Source organism: Parasteatoda tepidariorum, chromosome 5 (genome assembly GCF_043381705.1).
Source record: "Parasteatoda tepidariorum isolate YZ-2023 chromosome 5, CAS_Ptep_4.0, whole genome shotgun sequence".
NCBI classification, from domain to species: Eukaryota; Metazoa; Arthropoda; class Arachnida; order Araneae; family Theridiidae; genus Parasteatoda; species Parasteatoda tepidariorum.
The window spans coordinates 66,535,700-66,559,097 of NC_092208.1; the positions used below are offsets into that span (position 1 = coordinate 66,535,700).

Here is a 23,398-nt window from a genome sequence, read left to right on the forward strand (position 1 = left end):
TGGTCGTTAAATTTGCTTAGTAATTTTGAATACACATGTATATATGTGTGTGTATATATATATATATATATATAATATATGACGATGATGACCTGAACATTTATGAATCGATTGATTTTTTATTCTTCTTTAATGAAAATATTCTTTCTTACTTTAATATTATTTTTAATACTAAACTTAAAATTTGTAAATACTAAACTTATAAATTTGGTTTCATTTTTATTTTTTTATTTAAAATAGTTTTGTTTCACATTTTAAATATTTCTTCGATCTCTACTTAGACTTGTTATTAATTAAAATTATTATAATTTTTATTTATAGATTATTAAAATTTAATGAATAGTTTTAGTAATATATGTATCTCTCGTCCATATTAATTAACAAAAATTAATAATGCTGCATATTCATCTATTTTTTATACGAAATTGATCTTATTCGCATAAAATTGTGATCATTATTTTAAACTAAAAAAGTTTGATTATAACTAAAGGTCTCAGTAAATTTCAATAACTTTTTTTTCTTCTAACTTTGATCCGTATCTTGTCGAAAAGCAAAGTAAAGCAAGAGTAAAATGTATACATAAAAAAAGCTTTGTTTCATCCTTTATATTATAAACAATTTATTGCTGTTTCTTTCAAAATTGATTAAAAAATGCAGATTTTCAAATACTTTTCTTTTGTTATTTTCAAAAGAATGCACACTTGATTAAACATCTTATAAATTTTACGTATCGTAAGAAATTTCGACTGAAAAAATATTATTAGCAGTAAAATAAGTTTCAGACTTAAGCTTTACTATTCAGTTCTATTAGTTCAGTTCATAAGTTACTACTATTTATTATTTCTTTTACTATTTGTTAGTTTATTTTGTTAAAAATGCTAAATTTTTCAAACATTGCATTTTTTTAAAAATACAATTTAAAACAATATAAATAATTTTTCCTCTTGGATAATTTATGAAAGATAACTTAAGCGTTTAAAATAAATTTTAAGCTAATATTTCGACAGATAAATTGCATAATGAATTACAATGTAGCAATGAAGAGTTTGCTAAATATTACTCAGTAAAAATAGTAATAAAACTAAAATTTTAATCTAGAATATTGTTTTAGATTGTCAACATTTTTATCAACTATAGAGCTTTGTCATAACACTATTTATATGTTGTCTTACCACCAAAAAAACATCAATTTTTGTTTACTCTCGCAAAAATAACAGTTCAAAACTGCAACATAATCTTACTACTTTTAACAATAGAGCAAAACATAACTGAAAAGAAACATACCTTCAAAGCAACGAATTATTGTTCACCAGAGCCTTGAACCATAATACGGCGCGAAATGATCCACATTCGAATCAAATATCCGCAGTATGAGACGGTTCATATGCAAAACTCCCCTTGACCTCGGGCTAACCATGAAAGGTTTTGATGGTTTTCCCTTCCATGTTATGCAAATGCAGGTTAATTCTACCGGAAAGTCTTTCTTGCAGGCTAATTTACCACATTACTGTCTTCCAGATAGGATTTAAAGTTACAATGTAATAGAATTGAACATTGACAGTCGTAAACTCAAACGTGCAAGGCTAACTTAAGAAAAAACAAGGTTGAAAAAGGTGTGAAAATAAATCATGTTTCTGCTCAAGTTGAACTAAAGTATCCAGTAATCATACAAGATATTTTGGATCAAATCGCACCATATTAGAGGGGTAGTAATTTTGAACAGCAATAAGAATGAAAGGAGCTGAACTAAGTTTCCGAACTTTAATTCCACTTCTTATTTTTTCCATTTTAAATCTATCATTATATTTAATTTTAGCATAAGTGTGTGAATTTTTGTCACTATGATTTTTATTATTCACAATATGATTTTTGTTATTCACAAAAGCTTGGGGCAGAATTTCAGAGAACTCAATATTCCTTTTGTTAGTCATATTTTTACTAGTTTAATGAGTTAATAATTGATTTGCTAGTTTGATGATTGTTTTATTAGTGTAATTATGGTAATCCGCCTTTAACAAAAAGATTATCTGTTGAAAATTTCCCTTTAAATTGCCGAATAAAAATTTTGGTGATCGTTTTATATTAAATAACAAGTTAGTAAACGCTGTGTGATTCCTATCCTTGTTTTTCATATTCCGAACAAGAAATAATATGGCCTGAAAAACATAATTTTCACATAAAGATGGCAAACATGAAATAAAATGGTGTTATTATGCACTAAAACATGGTATAAAAATAAAGTAATAAGAAGAAGAAAAAATAGAAGTTAAGAGAAAAACAGGTTTAAAAAAAGTTGATCTCTTTTTAAAATCACATAGCTTTGTTTAAATTCATTATATTCTCCTTATTCTAGCTTTATAATTATCATAAAAAATCAAATTAGGGAATAGATTAAGCATTAGATTTAATATTTGCATTTAGATATTTTACAGAATACATCGAAACTTATTCGGCTAAACACTGCAAATACTTTTATTCATTTTAACTGCAAAGTATAAAATAATAAATTAATCATCTAGTCCGTACTCTATTCTCTAAAAATAATATGGAAAATATTCGAAAACATTTCAAGCAATTCGAACTTAATTACTTTGAGGTATTGCATTTAAGATAAAGGAAAATAACCAAAAACGGAGTTTTGAACTGAGTTTGTCAATTTAATAACCAAAATAAATGATTTTTAAATCATGATAATTCTGTTCGATTTGATGTAGAAACAAAACTCAAATGGTTTTTAAAAAAGAAATTTTTTTTGCTTTGTTTTAGATAAAGAAAGAGAAGAATGCAATTTGATTGAATTTTTTATTCAAAATCGGGTTAAATAAAGGCAGTGGGTTACTTTAATCGTTTTGTTATGCTACAACATGCATAACACACAATGTTTACTTTATCAGGAAAATACAAAAATTTAAAAAAACTCTTATTGTATTTAAAATTAGCTTTTTTATACATATTATAAATTATACTGTCAAAAAATCATTTTGAAAGATTTAAACACATCTTTTTTCTATTTTTATACTCCAGAAACTATTTAAACATCTCCGAATCTCACAATGAAAAATACTCAAGCTAAAATGATTTTCAATCATCCATTCTTCTTCAACTAGTAATTTATCATAAGATATGATAAAAGAAAGAAAAAAAATATCTTAGATTTCATATCATCACCACAAGGCACGAGGTAGACTCAATCAGAAATAGTACAGTATTTGGCAAGATTGGCGCAAGCACATTCCACTTGTCTTGTTTCATTCGTCGCCAATGATTCCACTTTTGACAATATAGTGGCCAGAAATAACTCCTCGCTGATTGATGGGACAATGAGACTTAATGCAGCAGTCGAGGGAAAATACAGTACCGAGCTTAACATAGGCTTAGCTTTTCCAGGACGAGTTTTACTTCTTTTTTCGTCCTAGTGTCACTGATGAATCTAGCCTCATTCATCATAATTTTTTTTATCTATAGAAAGGCGGTACTGTCTATTAGCCAAGCTTATTGTTTGTCATAATAGTTGGACGAATTCATGGTTGGGAGATAAAAATGAAGTAGATTCTCCTGAGATTCGAATCTTAATTTGCTCCGTAATTTTGACTCTTAACGCCAAATTTTATTAACTTTATAAACACTTTCATTTATTTTAGTTTAATATTTCACACCACAAGGTCTCTTTATAGATAAATGAGAAAGTTTTAAAAAAGGTTGTTGTTGTTTTGTTTTAAATATTAAGAATACCCCTGAATATACACAAAGAAAAAAATTCTGCTAAAATTACCGTAAATGTATGGTAATTTTATTTATTGTAAAAAACAACATAATTATGTTTAATAAAATCTAGATATATAGAGATATATGGTATTTGAACCACCGATTTGGTATTTTTCCTTTATATGCGAACAATTTACCGGAAATTCTAGTTTTCAAAATTATATTTCTCATTTCCTCACATTTAGTAAGAAATAAATTTAAAAAGAGTATAGTAAAAAAAGTATAGTAAAGAGTAAAGAGTATAGTATTAGAAAAAGTAAATTTTACCGAAAAACATTTCGTAATGAAGAGTAATTAGCATAAAAGAAAGTAATACGAAGTGTTAATTTCTAAAACGCATTACAAATAACTCTTATTCACTGTAAAACATAAAAATACGCAAAATTTGCATTTTAAACTGATTAATTACGCTTTTCCGTATTTATTCTTCCATTAGTTTAAAAGGATTATCACTCAAAAAGATTATCATTAAAAGGTGTATGTCTCTCAAGTTAATATTCGTTTAATTCACATTTGAGATAAATATAAGAACAAAAAAATCCTGAGACATTAAAATATTTAAAATAAATAGCAATTTATTCTACTAAAAGTACTTGCGTCGTTAGAAATACACAGCAACCTTAAACATTTAACATCTAAGCATTTCATGGAACTGCAATATAACAAATAACCAAAAATTCATGAAGAACTTTATAAATTCAATTAAAATCAATAAAAAAAAACGATACACTCATCTATCAAGCTAGTCGTTAGACGCTTTTGCCGTAGCGTGTCTCATAAAACGTTACGAGTGTTATGTGGTATTAAAAATGCATTGATAAGGGAAAAAAACGTTACAACTCCTTATATAAGTGTCTTTGGAGTAAAAGGACTTTATATACATTTCTGTGCTAATAATCTAAATTATATTTTAAATAAAAAACATTCTTTGAAAAAAGTTGTTAGCATGGTTAATGTAAAATAAAAATTTGTGATAAAACTAAACATTTTGTTATAAATGTTAATTGGCGTTAATTTAATAATACGAAACATTAATTGTCAGATCATTTTGCCAATAAATCCTATACACTGCAAAAATTCCTCATTAATAAAGTAAATCCTGAACCTCATTTGTTTCTACTATAAAACAAAAATGTTTTTCCGTAAGTGTTACAAAATAAATCAGTTTTCGCAATGGTTTTTAACTGAAAAAAAAGTATTCTCGGAAAAAATTACAATGTAAATCCGTTTGCAGACTGATTTTTTACAGTACAGAACGAAGCTACAAAGTAATTCTGTATTCAATAACAAATATTTTATGTGATCACTGTTGTCATTGCCTGCTGAGAATTCACATCGACTAGCCATCGCTGGGATTCCAACCCGAGTCACCTTATTGGGAAACGAGTTCCTTGTTCCCTGAGTGAAAAAAGAGTCTGTCTTACGAAGAAAAGTCTTTCTTCTTCGTTACTCTAGAAAAATCTGGAAAAAAAATCTTTACCTAAAAATTCTTACATATTAAAATCATAGTTGAGTATACAGAATTTTCAAACTATAAAATTTTGAAAACTATAGTCGCGTACCCCGTTCACAATTCGCAACTTATCTTACCAAAATATTACATCTAACAAAAATTAATAATCAGATAGTCTCAATTTTAGAATAAAGTGGAATAGCAATTGCGTCGAATACGATGTTTAAAGCTATAAAATTAACACTGAAAAGTAAGAGCTAGTACAGAACAGAAAACGTAGGATTGAAGAAACAGATTGTAGAAACAGAACTGAAGAAACAGATTGTAGAAACAGAAAACGTAAGGATATTGTAGGGTAAGTTAAACTGTAAGACAAAAACAATGATTTTAGTTTAGTTACATTTTGTTAAATATAAAAGAAGGTACTGAAATATAAAACGGTCAAACATAAGTCAAAACGTCGGAAAAAAAATTATATTTTTACATAGTATAATAGTTGATTTGAATTTTTTTAAGTCATAAAACAAAAAATTAAAACCACATTATCAGCAGAAAAAAATTTAATTTGATTTTAATTTTGCATTTGTTCCATTTACGTCTGTTATAACTTAAAATTACCCTTAATTTAAATATGTCTTCCATTTTTTTAATTTTTATTTTATATCCACTAATAAAAATCAATTTGGATATTAAATATTTCTTTTAAATTTAAGTTAAATCATTTGAAACAATAAAAAAACTCATTTGATTGAATTATCAATTATTCTAATGAGACTGAGGCAAATAAGAATTTTCTTCAAAAATCTCAGATTTGTTTTCCTTAAATGTATAAATAATGAGATCAAATTTATTACTAGCAATTTATTGTAGTTTTATTAAAACAGCATTTACAGTTACGGAATAATAATTCATATTTTCTTATCCCATAAATGCTCAATAAATGATTGAAAAAAACTGCCTTACTTTTATGATACTTTTTTATTTCTGAGAAATTTTCAAACGTGAAATCACAGCTAGGGGGTGGGCTCTAGCTTTTTTTACAAGATATATTTCATTTTCATCATCAACGTCTGTCACAATCAGGGGGATAAGGTATAGAAACATTATCTAGAATATGTTTATTTCTAATCGATCATTGTAATTGAGTTTTTTTCCCTGATGCTTGCTCTTATCCAATGAGAGGGGGGGGGAGTGAAATGGAAAAATAAATGATAAAAAGGGGGGAAAAGAGGAAGAAAATTAAAGGAGTTAAAATAATCGATATTTACGACCTGAATTGCAAATGAAATTTGAGAAAGAGAAAGTTTCACCATTTATGAACGTGTAGAGATGGAAGTAAAAAAAATGAAATTTTTGCCGGATAGGATATGTTTCGAAAAATGATTTTGTTATTGATTAACGATACCAGGGGGTGCTCCAAATGAAAAGGGGACACCTTCGTTATAAAATGGGAGAAACAGAAGGAGCGAATAAGCGAAAGAATAATACATCGGAAACAACATTTAAATAAGTGTACGCTAAGCATGTGGGTTGTTCAGAAATCGATACCAGAAACTTAAATAAAGAAACAAAAATTTGCTTTCTGTTCTTCTGGTATTGACTGTTAAGTGACCCGATGAAATGGTACAAAATTATGATGTAGAACTTGTATTTTCTTAAACATAATAAGAAAAGAATGTATGCATATATCTGTCGATAACATTTACTGAGAAAAGTTTCGTTTCGAAATTAAATTTCTACGTTTTCAGTTCATTAAATACAAAGAGCTTTTGCTTCGTCACACAATTTTCAGGAACAAAAACTTTGCTTTAGAAGGCAAATACATTTTTATCTAATTGAGCAGACGGAATATGTAAGTACACTTCATGTACAAAATAAATAATTTATTCGTATTTTGCAGCAAATGGTACTAAAATGTAAACTTTGAGAATAAAAACTTTGACTCTTGACTTTAGCCTACGCCGAACATTCATTTGACGCTTTGCTGTTGCAGATGTTAACCAATTATCAGACTTGATTTTCTAAATAATTTTGATTTATTTTTTTAAGTAAGGTTTATTGCTGTATTATATGTTTTTCTTAATAATTTATTTCCTAATCATCCTTCAACATTCGACCCAATTTTAGAGTTTACGACTACCAATTTTCAACTCAGGAGTCATGTAATTTTGAGCCAAAGCCGGAAGATAAAGAGAACTATTGGGAGAAATTTGCTTTCGTGGAGGACATTTTTGATGCAACTAACCCCCTTTTGCGTTATATGGAGAGGAAAACCTCCTAAGGTTAGCCTGATGGTATAGGGGACATCCGTCCACCACAGGGGAAATTTTACGTCAACCCTGTGATCCGTTCGAGTCGAGTGCAGAATTCGCATCGACTAGCTGTAGCTGGTATTCGAACGCGGGTCATCTCATTGGAAGGCTAGCGCTTTATTTCCCCTGATTTATTTGTTGAAGAGTTTTAGCATATTTCGACTTTCGCATACCGTATTTCGATTATGTGTTTTTTTGTTTCCTGTACCAATGACGAGTATCTAACGCATTCAAGAAATATTTACCCGTTTTCCTCAGTACGGCCCTAAACTCAACACCTTAAAACTCTTTTATTGTCGGTTTAATTAAATCGTTAGTTAAGTTAGTTTAGTCATTTTCGTATCTTTAGTTTTCTATTGAAATATTTAAAGCGTGTTGGACTATAATAGATTTTTTGCAGGAATATTGTCCAAGATAACAGTGTAAGGTTGATTTGAATGACAGCTAATTATATTAATTGCAAATTATATTAGATATAAATGCTTGGCAAATAGATGATGCAAGATAAAAATAATGTTAAATTGAACTATGCCAATTTACGCTTAATGAAGTTCGCAGCAAACTTACTTAAATAGCCTTATATTAAATAGCCTTGTGATTGAATCTGCCTTAATTAAAAAACGCTAGAAAAATCTCTTAAAATCGAGGATGAATGAACATTTGCAAATCAAGAATAGAAAACTTTCTTACACCTAAGATAAGTTCCCTTTCCTAAGGTTTATTTCAATTTTTGTCTCCATCACTGAAAAAAAGGTTTATTTGCGCGAGTTTATATGTACTTTTTTAACACTTTAAAAATTAAGGTTGGCCTGATCATTAAGTTCTTCACAAACACAAAATGTTGCATATGAGCACCTCAACGAAGCTATAATGAAAGAAAGAAAAAGGCAAGGTCAAGGTTTACAGTAAAAGCTAAGAAATGAGAGTTTTTTTAGAAGCTCTTATTTAATTTTTAAAGAAACAAGCTTAGCATACTATTATATCTACTAAGTGTCAAAAAGGATCAATTAGTTAACCTTTCTGTGCCAACAAATGAAAAAGAAAATACAACGTTTACCTTAATGTTGCCCGTCAATCAGGTGTAAATGGTGCCAAGTCTAACCCTATCATCACACAATACAGTATATCCAAATTGTAGTTTAGTTTATGAAAGATTTTTTCTGAAATTGTAGCTTAATTTTAAAAACTGATTATAATATACACCGAAGAGCCATTACATTATGACTACCCTCCATCTATAACAATGGGCTCGCTCAGGTTCTCATGGTTTCTCTTCCAGGAACAATGTTTTCATGGGGCACATTAGGACCCATAATCCTCATAGAACAATCCCTGACGTCTGTAAGCTACGTGAACATAGTTGCAGACCAGGTTCACCCATGCATGGCAACAGTTTTTCCTGCGGGGGAAGGTATTTATCAACAGGATAATGTATCATGTCATAAGGGTCGAATCGTCATGTCTTGGCCCCCAAATTTACCTGACCTTAATCCAATAGAGCATTTGTGATCCTACTTGGAAAACCAAATTCGTGCTGCCACGCTACCCCCTCGCAATGTGAGGGAATTGCAGGACCAGTTGGTGAGCTCTTGGTACCAGGTACCTCAGATCATCTATCAGCACCTTGTGGAATCAATGCCACGGTGGGTCCTAGCAGTTTTGAGGGCTAAAGGTGGCCCTACATGTTATTCGCAGGGTGGTCATAATGTAATGGCTCTTCGGTGTATATCTTTATATAATATAAGAAGAGAGTGAAATGATGTCAAATAGCCAATCAAAAAACACTTGCTGTTAGTAACGCACGAAACAGCCAATTGAAATTGAGAACGCATGTGTGCGAAAAAGTGAAAATTTTTAAAAATGCTGCTTGCTAAAATGTTACAATTAAACTTACCTAGAACAGTACATAAAAAACGTGATATATTTATGCAATTACTTAAAAACATCTTATTATTTAAAACAAGTCAGTGTAAATACGGGTATTTGATTTTTGCATAAGATGGTATTAAATGGAAGAACAAATTTCAAACTGAATGCTCTGAATTACTTCGACTGAATGCATTCCTTTATATTAAACTCAATATTGTTAAGCTAAAAGTTATTTTAGAAACGTTAGTTAGGAAATACTTAAAGCTAAATTATGCTTTTATTAAAACGGAATGGTTCTATTTCTTTTTTACATTTCTAATTGCCTGAGAAGAAAAGAAGAGTGAAAACGTGAATCATTAATGCTCTAAAAAATGCTTAAATTGAACACACATCAATCAGTGTTTAGCGTTTTAAGTAAAGAGCCCTTATTTTTTGAAAAGGCATCAAATGAATTTTGTATGAAATTTGAATCTAATGATTTCGGAATATTTTTTCTCAACGAATTCCCTTTGTGCGTTATCTGTTGTCATAATTTAATTGGTATAAATACAGCGAAAATTAAAGTAACTAATTAAATACACAAAAATGAACCGGATATAAATTATATATGCTGTTTTAAGCAAATAATTTGAATAAGTAAAATCATATAAATTAACGTTAAAAATATTTTATGTGGTTAATTAAATCATTCAAAGATTATTTGATTCACTTGAAATAAAAAAAGAAATGAAATATTGAAAATATAATTTATTTACTTTTAAAATAATGAAACTAGTTTAAAATAAATAAAACAACTAAAACATTTCTATTTTGAAAAAGTAAATAAGAATTTTGTTTAGAAATTAAATTTAATTTGTAGTAATATATTTTTCGCTAAATATGATTTGTTTATGTAGAGTAAATTATTTTTTATTTATATAAAAAGTTAAATAAAACCGTTTATGGACCTGTGTTAAGGAATTTATATAAAATCTTGAAGCAATTTCTATCGAAGCACAAGATCGAAATAGTAAACTGCACTCACTATGTAGATAAAATTCTAACATGGTATAATTTGAAATGAATTATGAACATGACATAGTATAGAACATTAATTCGTATTTATTTTAAATATAAAAATCAAAATTGCTTAGCCTTTTAAGAGTTCAAAATATTTATTACAGTTACATAGCTGGTAACAGAGCAATTCTAATGCTTTTAAAATAATAAAAAATTTATCCGTACAGTTAAAATTGATGTAACAAAAACGTTGGGACTAATACAAATCTCACTTAGAATGATGTTGCAGCTAGTGGCTGAGTTAGCATTAGCATTCCCGAGTACGGTTAGCTTATCAAATATAAAAGCCTAATAGTAGTAAACTGAGCTAGATTTTTTTTTCAATGGTTGATTTTTTAATAATTTAAACTGATTATTTCACATGTTTCTGTGATTGTACCTCTGTATTTATTTGACATTTAACCAGCATTGCCTGACGTTCGAACTCGAACACCCGTTCTGTTAGCCATGAGACGGACAGATTAGCCCTCTGGGCTGTTAGATGTATGCAGTTGTAAGAAGCTAAAAGGCTCCACTAGGCGGGCTTAGTTGGTGGGATAAAGTTCTAGCTGTTTAACCGTATTAAAGCAGTTAATAAGCGATTTTTCTTCACAGTTAACAGTTTGATTACCATCTTATTTATGATAACTTGAAGTGTTTTGTTTAAATATGGTGAAATAACAATTAAATAAATTGTTATTTAACCATTTTTTCCAAAAAATTCCGAACAATGTACCGACTTTCTAAAAGCTTTAAACAAAGTTGAATTTTTTAAAATTTCAATAAAAATCTCCATGATTGAAGTCCACACTCTAAACTAATTTCAGCTACATGCAGGGGCGGATTAGCCATTAGGCCAGACTAGACGGCCTGGGGCCTCAATGATTAGGGGCCACCTTAAAAAATATTTTTGAAAATAAATTTAAAAAAATTAAGAAAAACAATAATTTTTTTAAAAAGAATCTGATGAAATACGATAATTTTTTTAGTTTTAATTTAACAAAATAAAGTTAAATTTAATTTATTATTATTTATTTTAATTTTAAATATGCTTTCTTAAATGAAAAGATGCATGAATACTTTTATATTTGAATAAATAAAAATATTCGAGAAAGAAATCTAATCTAAGGGCCCCAAAAATTTGAATGGCCTAGGGCACCGTGTACCCTAAATCCGCCCCTGGCTACACCAAAAACTTTAAATTTAACAACTTCTTTTTGATTCCTCATTATAACAGAAAAAGTTACTTTCTATAATATTAAACCCTTTTCCTTTCTTTTTCTTTTATACCTTATCTAAAAATTCTAAAACTTAGCACGATCTAAAGTCATATATTATGTAAGTCTATTTTATATCATGTTTGTTTTCGTCTTGGTTTGTAAATGCTTTATGGCGTTCCTAAAGTAACAATATCAAAAAATATATTCTAAACTATATATATTAGGTAAACAAAAAGGAATAAGAAGGAAGAAACAAGCAAAAGTTGGCAAATAAAATTTAGGAAAAAGCTCCTAAGAATTTATGAACACATTCTTTAATTTTGACAGAATGTATCAAGAAATGTTACTTTGATAAAGTAAAAGCAGTCAGTTTAATTAAAATTATTGTTACGATACATAAAATTATTTCCTTAAACGTTCCCAAAAGCAATAACTTCATGTTTAGTCTTTAAATTAGGTTCAAACACATTTCATTCCACAACAAACAAAATTAACGTTTTGACTATACTTGAAAATTTTATGTTTCTAAAAAGTGCAGATACTTTAAATTAATGTAAGGATTATCTACTGAAAATGTAATTTTAAAGTTTTAAAAATAAATTTACTTTGATCGTATATATTTTTCTTTAATATTTTGTTAGCTTTTACGAGATACTGAAGACGTTTTAAAACTTAAGTTTATTTATTATTCTTGTTATAGAATGTGAAATATTTCGTTGAATAAAGTAAAAATATTTATCGCTTTTTTACTTGACCTGTCCTTTTAATACACAGGATTTATAAAATTAATGTAACGCAAGCCCAGGAAAATGAAAAATAACTAAATGTAAGAAATTGGCAATCTAAAAATGTTAAAACACCCCGATAAAGTACAATTAGTTTCGGACTTCGAACTGCGCTTAAAACCTCGTGTAAGGAGTATAATTATTTTAAGTAATTTTTCCAATGAATTACTCAAATAAATAAATTGTAAGAAATTTATGAAAAAGTCTGCAAAGTAAAGTTTTTGCTGAAAAGTTAATAATAAATTGATAAATTGATTTATTTGTATAACAATCAGAAAGAAAAAGGAGGAAAAAAGATACTTTTATAAAATTAAACTTTGTTATTGAAATACTGTTGAAAAACCGTTATAAAAAAATATAAAATTGAATCATCGACTTTTTTTAGTAAACATTTGTTCAATTAACATTAACATAAAATTTGTAATCATAAAACAGTAACTGTTCAACAAACATTTGTCCAGTAAAAACTTATTTTCTAGTATAAATTTTAGTACACCATTTCTTCTGGTGTTAGTTTAGCACTTCAATTTCGGAAAGAATTTTTTAGCATTCATCCTAATTTTTTTATTTATTCTCTCTAACTCTATTTACGTTAGCAATTAATTTTTTTTTACAGATAAACTTCTTTTCTAATATTTATGAAGCATTCATAAATTAATTGTTGAACAATGCGTATGCTTCTAGAAGTTAAACAATGCTTTTTAATGGGTCATTACTTCTTTTGCTAAAGTGGACACATTTTTAACCAGCATTACAAAAAACACTCTTTTATTCAAAGCGCTTCATTTTTTTTTCAAATTTTATTTTTTAATGTTACCCATTTTTAATGGCATTTCAATGGCCCTTCGAAGTCGGCTTGAAAAAGGAAGGATTTTACACAAGAAAATTTTTTGTTGATGCTTTTCCCCGCTATAAATAAAAAATACAAATAAAGAATGAAGGAAAAAATTCTGCGAATAGATTTCCCATAACTCCCCCTTTAAATGGGAAACTATTTCTTACGCGACGAGAAAAGCTGGAGATTTTCGTCTTAAGTTAATATTTTTTTTCTCCTTTTACCCAGAATTACAGAACTGTTAGAAGTAGCTTTATTTTGTTCATTAGTGAATCATTTGCTGTAGAAAATTTTTGCCAAGGCTTTAGGTCTTGTGAGCGATAAGGATATAATTTTTTTTTTCTTCTGAGTCATTAGCAAAGTTTTCTATACTGCTACCATTCAAGTATTCTGTTTTGTACAGTTTTGTATTGAATTTCAATTTAAAATGAGAATGAAATAATCGAAAGATAAATTAAAATTCATATTTGAGCCCTGAAGTATTCATATCGATTCAATGCGCTAATGGAAGTATAAAAGAAAGACATCTTAATGAATATCTTTTTTGCCGAGCGTTTTAATTTGAAAATGATGGTTTGTTTCATAATAAAAATCGATACAACTTTTCTTTCCCGCATAATAAAGGATCCAGTTTATTTTTCGCACCAAAGAAGTAACTTGAGTAGAATATAAGGGGGAATTTACAAAAACAAATTAGAGTGCAAAATCAAAGCTCATCGTTGCTGTCTTTCCAGATATTCAAATAGTGCAAATTATAAAGGAATTGTTTTTTCATAAGTAATTTGTTTATTGACAAGTATTATATTTATTTATTTTTGAGTATTTTGTTTTCAATAAATACTATTGAAATCTTTGATTAACTATCTCAGCTTTCATAAGAATTAATTTTTATATATTTTTTATGCCCAAACATATTTCTGTCAATTACATCGAGAAAAAAAATGGAAACAAGAATATATCTTTTCTAACATCTTTTTTATGTAGATCATTTTAAATATGAAAATAACTTATGGATTTTTTTTTTCATAATTAAAAGTCTATATAATGTTTTATTTGTGTAATAAGTTAATCGGGTTTTTTTTTCATTTAAATCGTAAGTTGTGTGAAATATACATAAAAAGTCCAAATGCAAATTTAAATACAAAAATAAACTAAAAGATAACGATTATTATTTTAAAAGTAAAAATCGATATAAATTTTGTTGTATAATAAACGATTCGATTTTTTTTCAACTAAATCATAAATTGTGTGAAATATACAAATTGAGTCCAAAAGTAATTTTGATTTCAAAAAGAAACTAATTTCTCAATTTGATTCAATGTAGGTTTATTTACAACAGAAAAAATCAATAAAAGCTTATTTTCTGATCAATACTTCTTAATTTTTCAATATTGTTGTTATTGTATTTCAATGTTATTGTAATATTTAATGTCTGTCTTTAATCTTTTGTACTAATTTTCAATTTAAAATGAGGTTGAAGTAATCAAGAGACTAATAAAACTCATATGTGGGGTAAAACATAATTCTGTCAGTTTTATGCACAATTATAAAAATAAAACATAATTAATGATTTTTAGACGGGCATCTTTAATTTGAAAATGGTAGCTTGCTTCAAAAGTAAAAATATATATAATTTTTATTTATTCTGTAGAATGCGATGTAGCTTAAATGCAGGTGACAAAATCACGTTAGACAGAACCTTGAACCGGACAAAACCTTACATGCTAAAACTCGTTACATAAAACCGGAACGGAATGTAACGGAAAATTGGTACAAATAAGAATTAGGATTACTATGAAATTTGACAGAGAATTGGGAGATACGTGCAAGGAATAATTGCTGAGTAGTTTCCGGGAAATGAGCCCTAGAAATAATAATAAAAAAAAACTTAATTTTAAAGAATACTGTACGCTGACCGAAATCTGTGAACTAAATGATTCAAATCTTTATTTTTTCCTCGCATCCTGAAAAAACGTTTGATACGTAGTTGCCACTATTTTTGGTGTGAAAGGGAAGCTAATTTTTTTCCAGTGCATTTCTTCACATTTTTTGTTTCACTTTTAACTATTATAGTTTTATATATTTGTTAATTAATTTTTCGTTTGTTTATTTACTGAAAGCACATATTTTCATTCGCATTAGAAACAATTTAATGACTTCATTGCAAAAAGACTTCGTTTAAAAAACAAGCACATTTTTAGTAATATATTCGCGAAAATTCTTTCAAACAATAGTCATTTTGTATATTTTATATATTGTTTCGCAGGATAACTACAGATTTGCACTTAAAAATGTTTCTATTTTACATCAATACTAAAAATAGAGACAACTAAACACCAAATTACTTACAGTGCAAAATTTGAATAAAAGTGGAGTTTTAAATTATCATTATGTTAGCATTTATATTATTTTAGGAAATCAAGATTATTTAAAATGTTTAGTAATTTTCATTGTGCATTGGAGGGAGAAAAATTATAAGTTTGATAATAGGACATAAAAAACTTATATTTATGGTATGCATTTTGAAAAACTCAAAAAGAAGGTATCTGCAAAGGCTGAAATTTAACGTAACAAAGACTAAAATTTAGTATAAAAAAAAGTAGCAACTGTACACCGTAGCACTTTTTGGTGATATACATAGAAAACGATATATAATGTTCTATTCCGAACTAACTGTAGTTTTAAACGTCGTTTTTTTTCTTTAAATTTTTTTCACTCGATTTTTTTTTTCAATTTTCATGCCAGACAAGTCATCTATATTGATAACAGGAGAGAAAAATTATAGTTTGCGTTATTCATGCAAATGACCTGTATTATAAGTAGTTAGGAAGTAAATATAAAAAAATTAAAAAAAAACGCAGTATCATTTTAGTCACTATGCAGCGAGAGTTCGTTAAAAAGCATAAAAATTTCATTTCAAAACGAAAATTTGTTTATTTCCACTGACTTCATATCTTTTAAAAATATTCAGACATCATCGCGTGCCGTGCATTTTTAAATTTAACTTTTTTCCATCCTAGTATCATGTATTTCTCTTATTTAAATACGCGTTTTAACTCTTTTACGGTCTGAAAAATGGTAGCCAGCATATTTCTCGTTTCATCTATCATTTTCTAGATACTCCAGAGAAGATGGCCTGTCAAATATGCAAATGCAAGAACATGAATAAATGCATAACTCCCACGCCATTCGCAAGGTTTCTAATAAGGGAGTTAAAAATTCTCACATTGGATTGGAAAAATATTTTTTCCCTTTGTAACGCATTTAACAATCTTCTTCTGTCATTGAAAAGTCTTGGAATAATTTTCTTTCCAATTTTATGGAATATTTTTGAGATTATTCTTTCTTCTCCATATTTATGTTAGTTTGAAATGTGAGGAATTCCCTAATGCAGGTTTGTACTAATTTCATAAATACATTTACACAATTTGATTTTAAGATGTGACATTTTTAATGTTGTTTTACTGTCCTTAAAAAATAAAATATCATTTAATAATAATAATACTAATATATATATATATATATAAATATTTNTATATATATATATCGGAAACATTTATATTTAGCGTTTCGAAGATTCGTGTTATAAATTCAAAAGTTGTTAATAAATTTAAAGTTAATTTGCTAAAGAATTTTCTAAATCTACCAATTATATTCGTTAATCGCTCATTTATCAATAAAGTTTCTGTGATTTTTCAAAAACTTACATTTTCAATAATTTATATCATCACAACTGAAATGAAATAGAGAATTACTTTTGTATACGTGATTTTGTAATTAAAAAATCTAACCATACAAAAAAAAATTTATCTGTTAGTATATTAGTTTGTTAGTGGTTGCAATAGTGTTCCAATCTGCGAGTCTCTAGTTCATTGAGCTCTCCGAGGTTTTAAAGCCTGTGTACTAAGCTGTTGTTTGAGTTGCAATTGATTGCTAGAAAGAGTTGTATTTCCTAAAAGTTTTGTTGATAACATTTTGAAGTCTTAAGGACAGTATTATTCATCTCCAATTGAAGCAAATCCTTATGCTCGATACAATACAATCAATACTCTTAAAGAACAGACAGAAAAAGGGCTCGTATTCTGAAGTTTCAATAAATTTCATATCATAGTTAAGACATACATGAGCATATAGATATATTTAAAATATTACATACAGAAAAAAGGGAAATGTAAAATTTAAAAAAAAATAAGGCACTAATTTTTCAATATACATCAATACTGTACATCAGAACTCTTAACTTTACATAATGTCATTTCAAATGAAATTTATACATTTAATACAGAAACTGAATATCAATGACTACACAATAACGGCAACATATTAAGTCATATTATAAATCATGATTTTTATAAATCATGATTTTTATAAACCATGCTAATTAATTTGCATCAAATTTTAGTCATTCTGAACAATATACTACTTATTACGTGCGTATGTAATTTATTACGAGTAACAACAATTTTTTTTAATAGTAGTTTAGCAATATACATATATGTTTTTAGGCTTCTATTTCATGAACGAAGTTTGTTCAGTAATTGCACCTTTGTATCTAACTAGAAACTAATATTTTTAAAAAAACTGCCTTGAAATTTAAATATTTTTGAAAAAATTAACTATAACCAGTCAGAAAAATTATGCATGGAAAAAACTTTTAAAAAAGAGTTATTATTAAATTAAATTTTAATGCAACTAAACTAGAATTAATGTAAATCTAATTTAAAAAAGTAAAACTTTTGATTTAAATTAAAGAATGAATTTTTTTAGAAACCTTACTTTAAAAAAAAGAACGTTTCATACATCTATTTTAACATTCTATCCCGAAAATAAACGGTAGTAACAGTCCTCCAGGCAAAAAAGCAGAATTTCAAACATTTGATGTTTGTTGTATTGATTAAATGAGTTTTATTTGAAGTTCATCGAATATTTAATGAATCCTGAATTTATCTTACAAAAGATCAACACACTTTTGCATCAACTTCAAAATTACTTTTAAAATACACCAACCTCATGAATTCATGAGGTATATTATTTAATTAAAGAAGGGTACTTAATTAAATTTAATTCAAGTATAAAGTATTTTTACTAATATCACGTTTTAGCTTCTCCACATCTTATTGACAGAAAGTACTTATTGTGGAGTATTATTAATTGAAGGGAGAATGAAAACAGATTACTTTGTTTCTATCTCTTATCGTTTCGTTGTTGAATGCTAAAGAATGGCTAATTATAAACTCTATAACAACTTCAGACTGAAATTAAATTAAATGAAAAAAGGTTTTTGCGTTTTAGTTTTAATAAAAACCATTATGAACCTTTTTTAAAATGAAATATTCTTGTTTACGCGAGTTGTTACATTATTATTTTGAAATATATTAATAATTTCAAATATATTCTATAAGGAATTATAATAATTAATTTGTTTCTCTTTAGAGAAACAGAAATTTTGTTTCGGTTAACGTATGTGCTACATACTTGGACCATAAGAAAGACTTCTCCGATTAAAAAATTAGTTTAGATCTTAATCATTACTTGCTTACGATGAACAAGAAACACGAATGGCATTATACACACAGAGTGGACAAATTATTAAGATCACCTGACACCTGAGCTATTGCGTCACAGTGTTGCCGCTAGAGAACGAGATAGCAACAAAAAAGAAATGCAAGGCAAGTGAACCATCAATTGCACTGTGTTACGCGCGGAAATATGAACAAAAAACGTGACTTAACTGAGTTTGAACGTGGGGTGATTGTAAGCTCTCGAAAGCGTCTGAACCAGTATCCCTAAAATGGCTGCTCTTGTGAAGTGTTCAAGAACAGCATGCGTACAGAGAGTGGAACACCAAGCAGAAAATCGTGTCTCAATTTCAGGCTTGTAGTCCTCGCAGGCTACTGAATGCTAGCGCTGAAAGAAGACTTGTCAGAGTTGTCCAGTCCAACAGAAGAGCAACAATTCGTCAAATGGGGAATCTTAATGAAGGTAAAACTAAGAACGACTCTGGACGAGCTATGCATCGCACGTTACACCGCATAGGCTGTGAGAGCAGACTACCTGTTTGAAACTCTCTGTTGCCAGTCTTAAACAAGAGCAGACGTCTCCAGTTTGCAAAGAAGCATAAGGATTGGACAGTAGATGACAAGAAAAGGGTCATGTAGTCTGATGAATCGCGTTTTCAACTATCCCATGCAGATGGTAAAGTTCGTATATGGCGAGGACAGCACGGAAGCATGGACCCCAACTGCATTGTTACAACACTTCAAACTGGGGAAGGCAATATTATGGTTTTTGACAATGTTTTCTTCGCATTGCATGTGTTATTTGATTCCTGTGGAACAACGTCTGAATGCCCAATGGTGTTTAAGAGTTATCGCAGATAAAGTACACCCTGTTTTGATGGTGTACCCTGCCGGGAATGGATACTTTCAGCAAGACAATGCTCCTTGTCATACAGCTTGTATTGTGGTCAGATGGTTCGAAGAACACGATGGTGACTTTACCTTGCTTTGTTGACCCACACAATCGCCATATCTCATTCCAATTGGGATTATATATATATATAGCAGTAATAAGTATATTCTCTATCTTATGGTTTTAGCAGAAATATGATTTAGCACCTTTTTAATACTATATTATTTATTGCATTATAGTTTAAAGTATCTATTGTATGCTTCAACGTTGAATAGATGTTACTGAAAGAGTATTCTCATGAAATAATATTCGGTTCCTTCTGAACTCTCAAATAAATCTTACAAATGGTAGAAAATGTTAGTTTAGTGTAGTTAAAACTCTTCTATTTCCGTATTTGGTGTAATTGGACCATGAACAAAATTCATAGAGTCATATATCATTCAAGATAATTGAAATTCCAGAAAGTGTTACCAAGCCTATTAACTAATTGGCAGTATCTTCTGGTAAAAGCTTCATTGAATATGCATGGATTATTATTGGCACTTGATTTGTAAGGCTATATCTTCTGAATTATTATCAAATATATACTTAGGCGATAGTGAAGGGTATTCCTGTAGAACTGAATTTTAATAGTTCATTCTATAAATGCCATTAAATTTATTTAAGGAGGAGAAATGCCAAGTAGTTCTGAAAAAATAGGTGAAGACTAAGTAATTAAAGTTTGTTTTTAATATTCGTAACCAAGTGCTTTTTTCCAATTAAGAGTTCACTTAAGCTATTAAACTAAACGAGAAAAACACTTTTTATGTTAGATGATTTAAAGAAATTTAATTAAGTAAAATTTCATTTTATAACTTTGTTTCCATGCATTTTCATTTCCGTAACTTTTTAATTGGTTCGCTTTCTTAAAAATAAATTTGTAACTTTAAAAAAAGTTAATTTTGTGTATGAATTTAGTTACACTAGTCTTATACATACTTTATTCTTTTTTCCAAAAACTTCATAATGAATAAAGAATCTTTAAAATCATTAAAAAATTTGAAATATAGCAAATCAAATGGATTAAGCATTTTTAGCTATTCAAGTTTTTTCCATGTAGCTTGATTTATCTTCTTTGAGGAAGTTGTTTTATATTGCTCATTGGTTGCTTTGCTAGAATAATTATTGATTAAAATTATAAGTTTGAGTTATCATCGGCAAGTGCATGTCCTATGATATGCTTGCTTCTTTTGGTGCAAGAAGACTGATGTTCAATTGTGGCTGGTTGGCCATAGTTTGAAGATTTTATTGCATTTTTATTTAAATATTGCTTGTCTCTGTGACCGAGTTGCATTGCTATGGGGTTTTAATATAAAATTCATATTACTGATCTAATTACTGTAGGCTGTTTTACAGAGAAACATTTTGTAGAATATCTAATTAAATGCTCTCAATGTGTAATTTTTGTGGACCTGATTAAATAATTACATCTCCAATCCAAGTTTTTATTTTCTCCTTGAATTGTGAATACATATTTTACGAGCTCTGAAACATGCAAGACAACTGGTAATATAGTATACGGAAGAAAAATGAAAATTAATAGTTGCATTTCTTTTTCTAATTTGAAAACTATTTTTCGAAGAAAAACCAATTACAATTTTAAAATAAAGAAACTTTCGAATGCGTATTAACAAAACATTGTTTAACATTGTTAAAACAACAAACAATGTGATGAAACATTGTCTAACAATTTAAAAAATTGCTGTACACAAATATAAGTTATGATACACTTAGAATGGACTGATAAATTTGAAGTATTTGCCTTCTTAACCATTGATTACTAGCAGCAAGTTTCGTTTCATTTGCCATTATTCTATTAAACTTATCTCTATTCTAAAGTTATGAGAAGTCAATGGCAGTGCGTCAATGCGCAGTGCTCTCTAGTCAATGTGCAGTGCGCAGAATAAAAAATCCAGTAAACTGATTTACTTTTGCTCTAATGATCATATTTTTGTTTACTGGGACTAAATTGTTCAAAGATCTAATCCGAAATATACTAATAATTTAGTGCATACAATGTTTTAAAATGCGACAATGTACTTTAAAATAAACACACATTTTTGTGACAGATTTAAATTTTTGTCCTTCAAATTGTAGAGGGTTGTCTTTTTGTTCTTTAATTTTATTTGCATATTTCGCCATTTCTCCGGATCTAATAAAGCTATATCCCCCCCCACACAAATTTATAAAACTTATTTACCAAGAAATCATTTTACTCAAAAATTTATCTGTTATTATTAATACATGTTTTGTTTTATAATTTAATTTATCTGTGGCCAAAAAAGTTTTAATTGTTCGGCAAATACATTTTGATACGGCTTTAACCTCTGTAATATTAAATTATACAAAAGTCAAACTAGACACAAAAAAATTAAAAATATGACTTTTTTAAAATTCTGTTTCTCAAAAATTATTTGACGGAGTGCGGATTTTGTCATTGAAAATTTCATAATTTAAAGTAATGTGAAAAGTTCCTTACCTAACAATTTAAATTTTTTAAACATATATTTTTAAAAAAAAATAAAGTGCAAGAAATTATTACTAAACAATATTTTTTTACATGAAAATTTCTTTGAAGAAATCAATGTTATAAATTTGTGCAATTTTTTTTTGATTTACTTAAAAACATTCTGAGTTGAAGCAAAATACACGAAAAGTAAAAACAGCATTATTATTCTTCCCATATTTATATCTTCTATACAACAAATCTGTTGAGAAAAAAGTGCTTTTATTCAGAGAATATGTGGTTTTGTGTCTATTTTCCGAATTTAAAATATTACTTTCAGTAATTAATTAATGTGTATAACATAAGGCTCATGAACCATAAAATTTAAGCACACGAAAAGATGATCCCCAATCAAAAGTTATTTAGGATTTTTGCTTTTTTAGTTTTGCTCACTCTACATATATTGCTAAGTAGTTAAGTAATTCGGATGAAAATTGATTATTCTATGAAATAATCCGTTAGAAAATATATCCGGAAATAAACTTCAAACAATCAACCAGGTATTTTTTCAAAATATATCTTTACTATGAGGTTAAGAGCATGGGAAAGAAAAACTAAGTGATATATAATTATAAATTATTATTGAGATTATGAATAATTCGATAAGAAAATCAAATCTCTTTAGGCAATCGGAATATATGTTTGAATCTGTCAAAATATTTTTCTTTGTAAATATATTTTGTAAATATGCCATTGTTATTTTTCATAACATAGTCATAAAACACAATAAAGCCATCAAGCATGCTTAGAAGAACAATTTTGCTAAATATAAATTTTCAAGAAACATTCATTTCGCGAAAAAATAGTTTAAGAAGAGCAAAATTCTATTTTTCAAACTATTGTATTGTTATTTTCATATTTTTTTCTGAAGTATAATATATCTAAAAAAAATTAACATCATACTGAATTGTTTGACTGTTTATCTAATTTGCAGTATCAGGATAAAATGCATTAGTAGCATCAAGTGCTATTAGAAAAATTATTTATGAATATTTAGATAATATTCAATCCTTTAGAAAAATTAAACAATATTATAATTCGATATTTTTTACACTATTACTATGTTCCATTCACACTCCTTTTTCTGAAAAATATATACGTGTCGTATTTGTTTTTAAAATGCAATCAACGTACTAAATTCTTTAACTATTTATTATATTTACGT

General features: G+C 27.9%; 1 protein-coding gene across 1 annotated transcript in view; it reads right to left on the bottom strand.

The window, feature by feature from the left end:
* LOC107441037 (nephrin) overlaps positions 1–23,398 on the bottom strand; it is a 342,812-nt gene that overhangs the window by 273,507 nt on the left and 45,907 nt on the right. The window lies entirely within an intron of this gene.